Source organism: Falco punctatus, assembly GCF_963210335.1.
Source record: "Falco punctatus genome assembly, chromosome: 2".
Lineage (NCBI taxonomy): Eukaryota > Metazoa > Chordata > Aves > Falconiformes > Falconidae > Falco > Falco punctatus.
In genome coordinates this window covers 72,858,996-72,868,687 of record NC_137581.1, presented here as the reverse complement: position 1 = coordinate 72,868,687, position 9,692 = coordinate 72,858,996, and positions in this window count along the sequence as shown.

Sequence of the window (9,692 nt, the reverse complement as noted above, 5' to 3'; positions counted from 1 at the left end):
CCGGCCCGCGGGAGCGGCCCCGACCCGACCTCTCCGCCGCGGGTCGGGGGGCGGTAACTGCCCGTGAGCCGGCACCGGAGAGCGGCCCGCGGCCCCTGAACCGTGCGCGGGTTCGGCTGTGGAAGGCGCCGGCAAAATGCCAAGTGCGGCGGGCAACTGCGGACCGGCTGCACCGAGCCGGTCCCCGTAGGTGCAGCCCGCGGTGCCCTGGGCGTGCGGCACCCCCGGCACTGTCGCCTCGCTCGGCTCCGGAGGGGACCGCACCGGCAGGCGCAGCCGCCCTGGCTTCTCGCACGTGTTTCAGGGCACCGGCAGCGAGTGGCGGCACAAGAACCCACCGCGTCCTGCTGCTTTGTGCCGCCCTTCGCAAAGAGTCGGGCTTTCCGTGGGGGTTTTGGGGGGTTTTCTTTCGGGATTTTTTTCGCCCCAGAGTTCAGGGGGGGTTGGGTATTTCCTCCCCGCGCCAGAGGAAAAAAAGAAACCACAATTTTTAGTAGACTGTCCAACCATTCAAAGCCATTTCCCCCAAGGTTTTACAGATTCTGTTCCCGGGGGTGGGGGGGAAAGGCTTCAGAATTGTCTCCGAGGTTTTGTTAACCAGTGGTGGGCTGGCCTTGGCCAGCTGCCAGCTGCTCCTCACTGCCCCTCCTGAACAGGACAGCAGGAGAAAACATGGAAAAGCTCGTGGGTCAAGATAAAGACAGGGAGATCGCTTACCGGTTACTGTCACAGGCAAAACGCTTGACTTGGTAAAACTAACTTTTTTTCCCAATTAAAAAAAAGGTTGGATGATGAGGAACAGACTAAATGAAAACAACACCTTTCCACACCCTGCCACTTTCCCTGGACCAACTTCACCCCTCCATTTCCAGCGCTCCCACTATTCCCACCGCTACTCCCAAGCAGTGCAGAGGAGCTGGGGAATGGGAGCTGCAGTCAGCCCATAACAGTTCTTCTTCGCTGCTCCTTCCTCTTCACTTTGATCCAGTGTGTGTCCTTCCATGTGCTGCAGCCCTTCAAGAACTACTCCAGCATGGGCTCTCCAGGGACCGCAGTTCCTTCGGAAAATATCCACCTGCTCCATTGCGGGGTCCTCCATGGGCTGCAGTGTGGGTATCTGCTCCACTGTGGTCCTCTCCATGAGCCGCAGGGAAAACCCTGCTCCAGCACCTGCAGCACTTCTACCCCCTCCTTCTTCTCTGACCTTGGTGGTCACACTGCTGTTTCTCACTTCTTCCCCTTACTCCTTTCTGTCACCCTGCTACAGAGTGGTTTTGCCCTTCCTTAAATGTGTTTTCCCAGAGGTGCCGCCGATCTGGCCGAGGGGCTCAGCCATGCCCGGTGGTGGGCCGGCTGCAGCTGTCTGGAAGTGGCTGTGTGTGGCCCTGGGCAGCCCCCGGCCTCTCCTCACAGAGGCCACCCTGGCAGCCCCCCGCTGCCAGCACCTGGCCACGTACACCCAGTATATACTCACTTAAATTCAGAGCCATTTTATGTAAAATAAAGGACAGTATTCCTGCTGTAGGAGCTGAAGAGGAAGAAAAGAGGAGAAGCCCTGGAGAAGTAGCAGGGAACTGCTCTGCCAGCTGAGCAGGCTGAAAGGCTTGCCCGGTTCAGGGCCCCAGGGACAGCAGAAAGGAGGAAGCAAGACCAGTTGGCCAGAAATGGTCGCTAAGGAAGGGGGTGACACCTTTTCTGGCACCAGCTGTACTGTGAAACCTTATGCCTGGGCAGGTGTGAAGCTTGCTCTGCAGTTTTGATGCTACAGTGCAAGTGAACAGCTCTGCCAGCGCTACCCACAACACGGAGTACAGTTTTACATCTCAGCTACAATTTATGAGTCACTCATCTGGGTTTCGTGGGCACCAGCTGGCTGGATCCTGGTCTTTCACCAAGTCTTCTCTGCACCAGCTCTTTCCATGGTGTGTCCAGCTAGGCCGGTTGGAGACAGTTTGCAACCGCATGCAGTCTGATACACCCTCACCTCCGCTAGCTCACTCTCTTGAAGTCTTAATCCTGCCAGACTGCTGTGTAATTTATACAGACTAGCAAAATTCTGAATTCTTTTGCTAACCAGGCTCCTCTTTCTGTACATCCATTAAAAAAACCTAAAACTTTTTGATAGAAAGAATAAAAATAACATTTGACACATTTTTCTTAAAGGCTAAAATACCATTTAATTAATCTATGCAAAACTTAAAACTACATTACCAAAACACTGTTACCTCACGTTAATGGATTATCTGTCGTAACAGAGGACTTCACAGTCCATGTGTGTACAGAGGACTTCTCGCCTCTGCTCAGATGCAGCTGGCTCTACAATGGAAATACCTCATCACTGATGTTAGTAAAGCTTCACAAAGGTATTTAAATGCAAGAAAAGAAAGCAACTTTTACATTTCTAATGAGCAGATGCAAGGCAAGTGCAAGTTTCTGAGTTGGGATTTTTCCACGCTGCCATGATCAACAGACTTGTCTTGCAAAATTATCAGTCCCACAAAAATACAGAATTTTTATATGGCTGCAGCTGATCAGGACGGGCTGTAGGTTTTATCTCTCTGTCACAACAGAACCTCTCAAGCTCCAGGGTGTTTCCCTACACCAAAGCACCAGAATATTTATTCCAGACCAAATTAATATGACTTGTGATTTATGAGCACATGACTTAAGAAATTGCAAATGCCTAGTTCAGTTCTTCATTCCCTATTCATATGCCAGCCATACCCAACCCTCTTGGCTTCTAAGATTTGATACAATCATGGCCTGAAGTGTAGTAATACAAGATTGCAATAATATTATAGTCACTACCAACCATTATTACACTTGCTTTAATTTCAACAAACTGCTGTAATTAGTGATTTCCCTCGTGGGGCTGTTGTGAAATATATCTAATTACAGTCTAACACAAAGCTTTGTGATCCCCAGACAGTAGTTTCTAGGTAACTGAAAAATAAAACATTCTCATTGTAAAGGTTATATTCTACACTTGCCATATCCACACCTTCTGGGCTCGCAAGGAGCCTTTCAGACCTCAGCTGTCCTTCTCAGGAGGGCAGTGAGTCTGTTTCAGCAAGGCAGAAGTCCCTCTCAGGCAGATGGGCCAAGTGTGTGCACGGGCTGTGTCTCAGTATGGGCTGGCTGTTATCCCTGCACAGCCTCGTAGTGCCTGCTTACCTGCAGGTAAGGAGATCCTAACTCCCTTTCCTCCTTCTCTCCTTTGACACTCTTGTGCATCACCCCAAAGGCATTGGGAGGGAGCTGCTCTCGGTAAACATGGGGACCTGGAAGTCTGCCCAGGTCTTGAACAGGGAGCACAAGGAAGTGAGAACTCACTGTATGCACATCTGCACTTCTCCTAACAGCAGGCAGAATCAGGTTCACTCCGTGCTGTTGGAAGCTTGCCAAAACGCACAAAGCCAAATTTTCACAATCTTCTTAATTAGATTCATTGTATTCTCTGTGCGTGTCTCTTAAAGCTCTTGAAATCATATCTTTCTGACAAAATCTGAAGGGTGTCTTGTTTAAAGTGGATTTTTAATCCTGTTGGTTATGGAGAAGGCCTTGAAGATATCACCTCTAAGACATGAAAATCAAGAAGACAAAACAAAAGAACTTAACTCCTACTACTTTCTAAAAGCTCATTTCATGTTTTCTATCAGGAAAGGTTCTAAATCCTGTACTTCAGACCATGGCAAGTTACATAGAATTGGTATAAAGCTTTGAAAGGGATTCCTAGGTTAATATTAGATTCATCTCTGCTCATATGAAATTGGGAATTACAGATGAGACAAATTACATCTGACAGTGGCAATTCCTTACATAGCATTCAACAGAAAGGAAGAGAAGGATACTTTACTGCTGGGTTCACTCTCTGAGGCTATGTTCTGGTGCATGTTTAAGACAGAAGTGTTACAGAAAGCATGCCTTGCCTCCAGCTGCTTATTTAAATCCCCAGCCACCTATGCAGTGGGACAGCACAGATGTTTGTGCAGACATGTGGTAAACTGTGTTGGGGAACCGATGAATGTGAAAAACAACCATTTCAATTAGACGTCTGTGCATTTGAGTCTCATACAGACACTCTTTTTTTTTTTTTTTTCAGAAACAGATGACAAATATACTGAATAGTATTTTCACACAGCAGTCATCACATACTCTGAGATCATGCTGGCCTTTTTTTTTTTTTTTGGTCTCTAGCAGATTCTCTACTGCTGGAGACTCTTGCCAGATTGACCACCAACAGGAGCTAGTCTGGAACTTGAGACCAGGTAGAACAAATAATATGGCTAATTTTGCAATATAATGTACTAGAATCTATTTTCAATTGATATTGGTGATTTTGGACTAGTGCCCTCCTGTTTTTCAAGCAATATATGGCTTTCCAGCACCTCCTTGCATATAGAACTTAGCCCTGGCCACCAGTAACTTTGCTGAACCACACTACTACTGGTCAACAAGAGAATTCATTTTTTTGTAGCTGTCTCCAGCATGAAGTCTGTTAACTGTGATATACAGCTTTAATGCTGGGGTTAGTTAAGTGGGAACAATGGACAGGTGTGCCTGTGTCCCAGGTTACTGTGAACTTATATGCTAGGACAAGGAAAAGCACAATCAGCAAAACTGAATAGTCCACAGTTGCTAACTTGTTTGTTCAGAGCTGACCTTCCACGTGTTCCCAATGTAAATTACCTTCCCTATAAGAAATTACATCGTGTCCACACATCTTTTTCTGGCACTGGTGTTTGTCACAAAGATGAGAAGGGTTCTATGCGGTGCATGAGACACAGAGAGCATGCTATTTAAAATGGTTCTTAAAAGGCACTACACGGAACTACAAGTCATTTCAGAAATGTTTTACTGGAGATCTTATTAGCCAATAATTTTAAAAAGGCAAATTAAATATTATTGGCCAAATGAAAGAAAGAATCATTTGAAAGTAGATCATAATATATTTTATCCTATATAGTTGAAGTATGTATCCTAATATTAGCATAATGGACAGCACAATGTATGATACAAAACCCACATTAACTCTGAACTTTGCCACAAGCCATCTCTGTGGCAGAAATTCTGTAGCTGAGAGGGTCACAATCTGATTAAGGGCTGCTAATGTAGTGAGCGCACTTACTCAAACAGAGCACAATTAAGTTTTTGGCTATAAAGCATATTCTTGTTTAGCAATTACAGGTTCATAGAATTTACACAAGAGTCTAGATCCCAGATCCTTTTTCCTGATATGAAGAGAGCTGCCATAACCAGAATGTTGCCCCACGTTCAGTTTGCCCAAAAAGCTTGTGTTCTACCTGAGCCTCTAACTGAGGCAGACAGACTCTTCAGTTTAATGTTAAATGAAAATGTAATGACAATAAAGTTTATGGAGTGCACCTTTTCTGGTTTATGTTTAATAGGGCAGCAATTCAGATAACAAGCTACAGTGCTGATTCAGCAAGGCATGTATGCACGTGCTAAACCCTACATGTTTCAGTGGGATTTAAGCAAGAGCAAAGAGTTAGGCACACAGCTGAAATTAAGATGAGCTTTAGGCTTGCTGCATCATAGCCAGCAGCCCTTACTTTCTTCCCTAAGCTTACAGGGCCTTTTTAGTTCTAAAGAGTGTCTCCAGTTCCCTTTGTATCCTAGGTAAAATTGACATCATCTGCCAGTATCTGCCTCCAGCCTTCTCTTCATCCTTTATCCAGGTCTCTAGCAACCTAGTGTTGGGGTCCTCAGCGAAGCACTGTTCCAAAGGTGGCCTCTCAGAAAGTTGTGCTCGGTCACAGCCCTAATGTGGAAAAGGAAAGCCAAGGACACACTGAGTAAAGGTTGCTTGATCTCGTCACTTAATACCTTGCCATTTTTAGAGACTAGGTAACTTTTTTACCGTAGAAGAATAGAGATTGTTTGGGGTTTTTTCTTGCTTAGTGTCTGCCATAGTATCAACCCTCTCACTTCTCTCACTGTTGATTTGAGCTGCTGCTGTGGCATGGGGGAGGGATAACGGAGGCCTGAGGCAGACACTGTCCTCCTTGTAATTCTGGTACAGCAAACCATCACAGATGGGTAGTTGGAGGTAGCAACATGTTAATTTGCTTTTGCACAATTCATCAGAATTTTTCTATCTGAATCTATTGCTGCACAGTCTGTTGATGCTCTTCCAATGTCAAACCCTTAACATTAATTTTGTGGAGTGGCTTTATCTATGGTGCCAACCTGCCATGCACATTGTCCTTGTGTGTGAGAACAGTGGCTGCCTGATGCTCCCAAGGAGACTGGCAAAAAGTGAGAAAAGTGGGATCTCCAACAAAAACGTAGGAGACATCACTTACCTGGACTTCGGTGGAATCCTGGCAAAATATACTGAAAGGCTGCAGCAGTGCTGGACTCTGCCTGCATTAACTTTAGGAAATTACACAGGAATCTGTAGCCCTGGATAATCCCCACACAGGTCAAGATTTTTATCAGACTTCATTAGCATCATAATGAACCGGTGAATCAGATCTAAACTACGCTTTTAAATATTCAGTGTAACTGTAAAAAAGTCCTGCTGTAAAAGTAAGCAAACATGGGATTCCATTTATTTTGCCTTTTCTTCCCTTTCTGTCTTTCAGCAGAACATGCGATAAACATTCTAGACGCTGTTTTTGGAAATATTGCTACATCACTGTAAGACTCTGAGGAATAAATTAGTTAAACTGTTGATAACACAAAATAGCAAGGAATTCTGCAGAGACAGCAGATGGAAAGAAAATACAGAAGTAATTATTTGGAAGAGTGTGGTGGTTTGACCCTGGCCAAATGCCAGACACCCACCAAAACTGCTCTATCGCTCCCCTCCTCAACCATACAGGGGAGAAAAAATATAATGAAAGACTCGGGTGTTGAGATAAGGACAGGGAGATCCCTCAGCAATTATCATCACAGGCAAAACAGACTTGGCTTGGGGAAATTAGTTTAATTCATTGCCATTCAAATCAGAAAAAAACCCCACACCTTCCTCCACCCCTCCCCTCTTCCCAGGCTTAACTTCATTCCCGATTTCTCCATCTCCTCCCCCGAGTGCACAGGGGAACAGGGGATGGGGGTTGTGGTCAGTTCATCACAGGCTGCTTCTGCTGCTTCTTGCTCCTCACACTCTTTTCCTGCTCCAGCCTGGGGTCTCCCCTACAGGAGGCAGTTCTCCATGAACTTTTCCGACATGAGTACTTCCCATGGGATGCAATTCTTCACACATTGCTCCAGCATGGATCCCCCATGGGGTCACAAGTTCTGCCTACAAATCTGCTCCTGCGTGGACTCCTCTCTCCACAGGTCCTGCCAGGAAATTTACTTCAGCACAGGCTTCCCACAGGGTCACAGCCCCCTTTGGCCATCCACCTACTCTGGCATGGTGTCCCTCACGGGCTGCATGTGCATATTTGCTCCACTGTTAACCTCCATGGGGTGCAGAGGGACAGCTCGCCTCACCACGGGCTTCACCATGAGCTGCAGGGGCATCTCTGCTCTGGCACCTGGAGCACCTCCTCCCCTCCTTCATTGGCCTTAGAGTCTGCAGAGTTGTTGCTCTCAGTCTCACTGCTCTCTTCTGCTAGTGCAGATTTCCTCCCCCCCGGCCCCCGCTTTCTTAACACACTATCCCAGTGGTGCTACCACTGTCACTGATGGGCTTGGCCTTGGCCAATGGCGGGTCCATCTCGGGCCCAGCTGGCATTGTCTCCATTGAACATGGGGGAAGCTTCTGGCATCTTCTCACAGAAGCCACCCCTGTAGCCCCCCTACTACCAAAACCTTGCCATGTGAACTGACTACAAAGAGTTTGAACTCTAAAGCTTGCTTGCATGTTAGGAAGACTTATTGCACTAAGACTGGTTTTCACATAATATAATTTGCCCTGAAGGAGCCAAAATGTCCAGTACAGAAACTAGTAAACCAAATGGTCAGACAGAGGAACTGGGGTGGAATGAAAAATATGTTCTCTTGCAAAATAGACCCATTCACCACAGGGAAGTATGAATTAGACAACTCTGATATGTGGAAAGACCTTCCTCTAAGTCCAGACATATAGAAATACAGATTTGAATATGGTAAGGTGAAATCCCAAGGAAAGTCTGTGATCATATATAGAAGTATGTATACTCCATGTAACCTGCATATAGTTTAGGCAAATTGATCTTGACTTAATGTCCTGGTTTCAGCTGGGATAGAGTTAATTTTCTTCTTAGTAGCTGGTGCAGTGCCATGGTTTGGATTTGGTGTGAGAACAATGTTGATAGCACATGGATGGTTTTGGTTGTTGCTGGGTGATGTTTATACTAAATCAAGGACTTTTCGGTTCCTTGGGCCCTGCCAGTGAGAAGGCTGGAGGGGCACGGGAAACTGGGAGGGGACACAGCCAGGGCAGGTGATCCAAACTAGCCAAAGGGATGTTCCATACCATACGGCATCATGCTGAGTATATAAACTGGGGGAAGAAGAAGGAAGGGGGGGACGTTTGGCATTATGGTATCTGTCTTTCTGGGTAATTGTTACGCGTGATGGAGCCCGGCTTTCCTGGGGATGGCCGAACAGCTGCCTGCCCCTGGGAAGTGGGGAATTAATTCCTTGTTTTGCTTTGCTTGTGTGCGCGGCTTTTGCTTTATCTATTCAATTGCTCTTATCCCAAACCTCGAATTTTACACTCCTTTCTGATCTTCCTCCCCATCCCTCTGGGTGAGGGGGAGTGAGTGAGCGGCTGCATGGTTCTGGGTTGCTGGCAGGGATTAAACCATGCACTTAAAAATCTAAAGAAGGGAAGCACAGCCGTATCATGTGAACCTGGTACAGAGCTGGCCAATTAGCAATGGGAAAACGGGAAATGTCTTAGAGTTAAGGCAAACATTCAATCCTGTGCTGTTTTGATGCATTTCAGTCCTTCTCTTTCCAGGAACTCAGGAGTTATTCAAACTGCAGTAACCTCTCAAAAAAATTTTCAGCAAGGGAGGCATCAGGACAAGGCCAAATCCAAAACCAGAAGAACCAAAGTCTAATATCAATGGCTCACTTTGGGACTCAGACTTTGCTCTGTTTCAGACCTATTCAGCAGGATCTATGTCCCCAGAAAAATAGTCTATTAGTTGTCTCTGGTTTTAATCAGATATGAAAAAAATTGTCTCTCCTCTACTTCTATAAGTGACTGCACATCTTCAGTACAGGCAAACTATCAAAAAGTGCCGGTTTTGTGTGTGTTCGCAGTACTCACTGGACTCCACTGCTGCCAAACAAATGAGATTTTTGGGTACGTTTCCTTAACCCTACTATAGGAGGTCTACTTAGTCTACATATGTAACTCTGAGTTTGTCACCCAAAGCAATCTCTTTGTAGGCAGTGGAAAAAACCTTTGGGGTGGCAATTCATCTTAGATAAGCACTTTTGGATGGTAGCTAACCCAATCTACCTCAACTGTGCCTTTGTTTTTTGTTAACTATAAAGTCAATGAATGGTGATGAACACAGATTTACACATCAAAACTTCAGCTGTCTAAAGCTGACCTTCCAAAGCTGTTTTAGGTAAATCACACTTTTTATGTAGAACTGTTTATTCTGGATTATTTCCAGCAGTTCTCTTTCAGTTATAGGTGCTATACATAAATGAACACACAATCCATGCCAGAAAGGGCTTACATCTGGAAAACAGCTAAGCCGAATCAGCTCTCATGC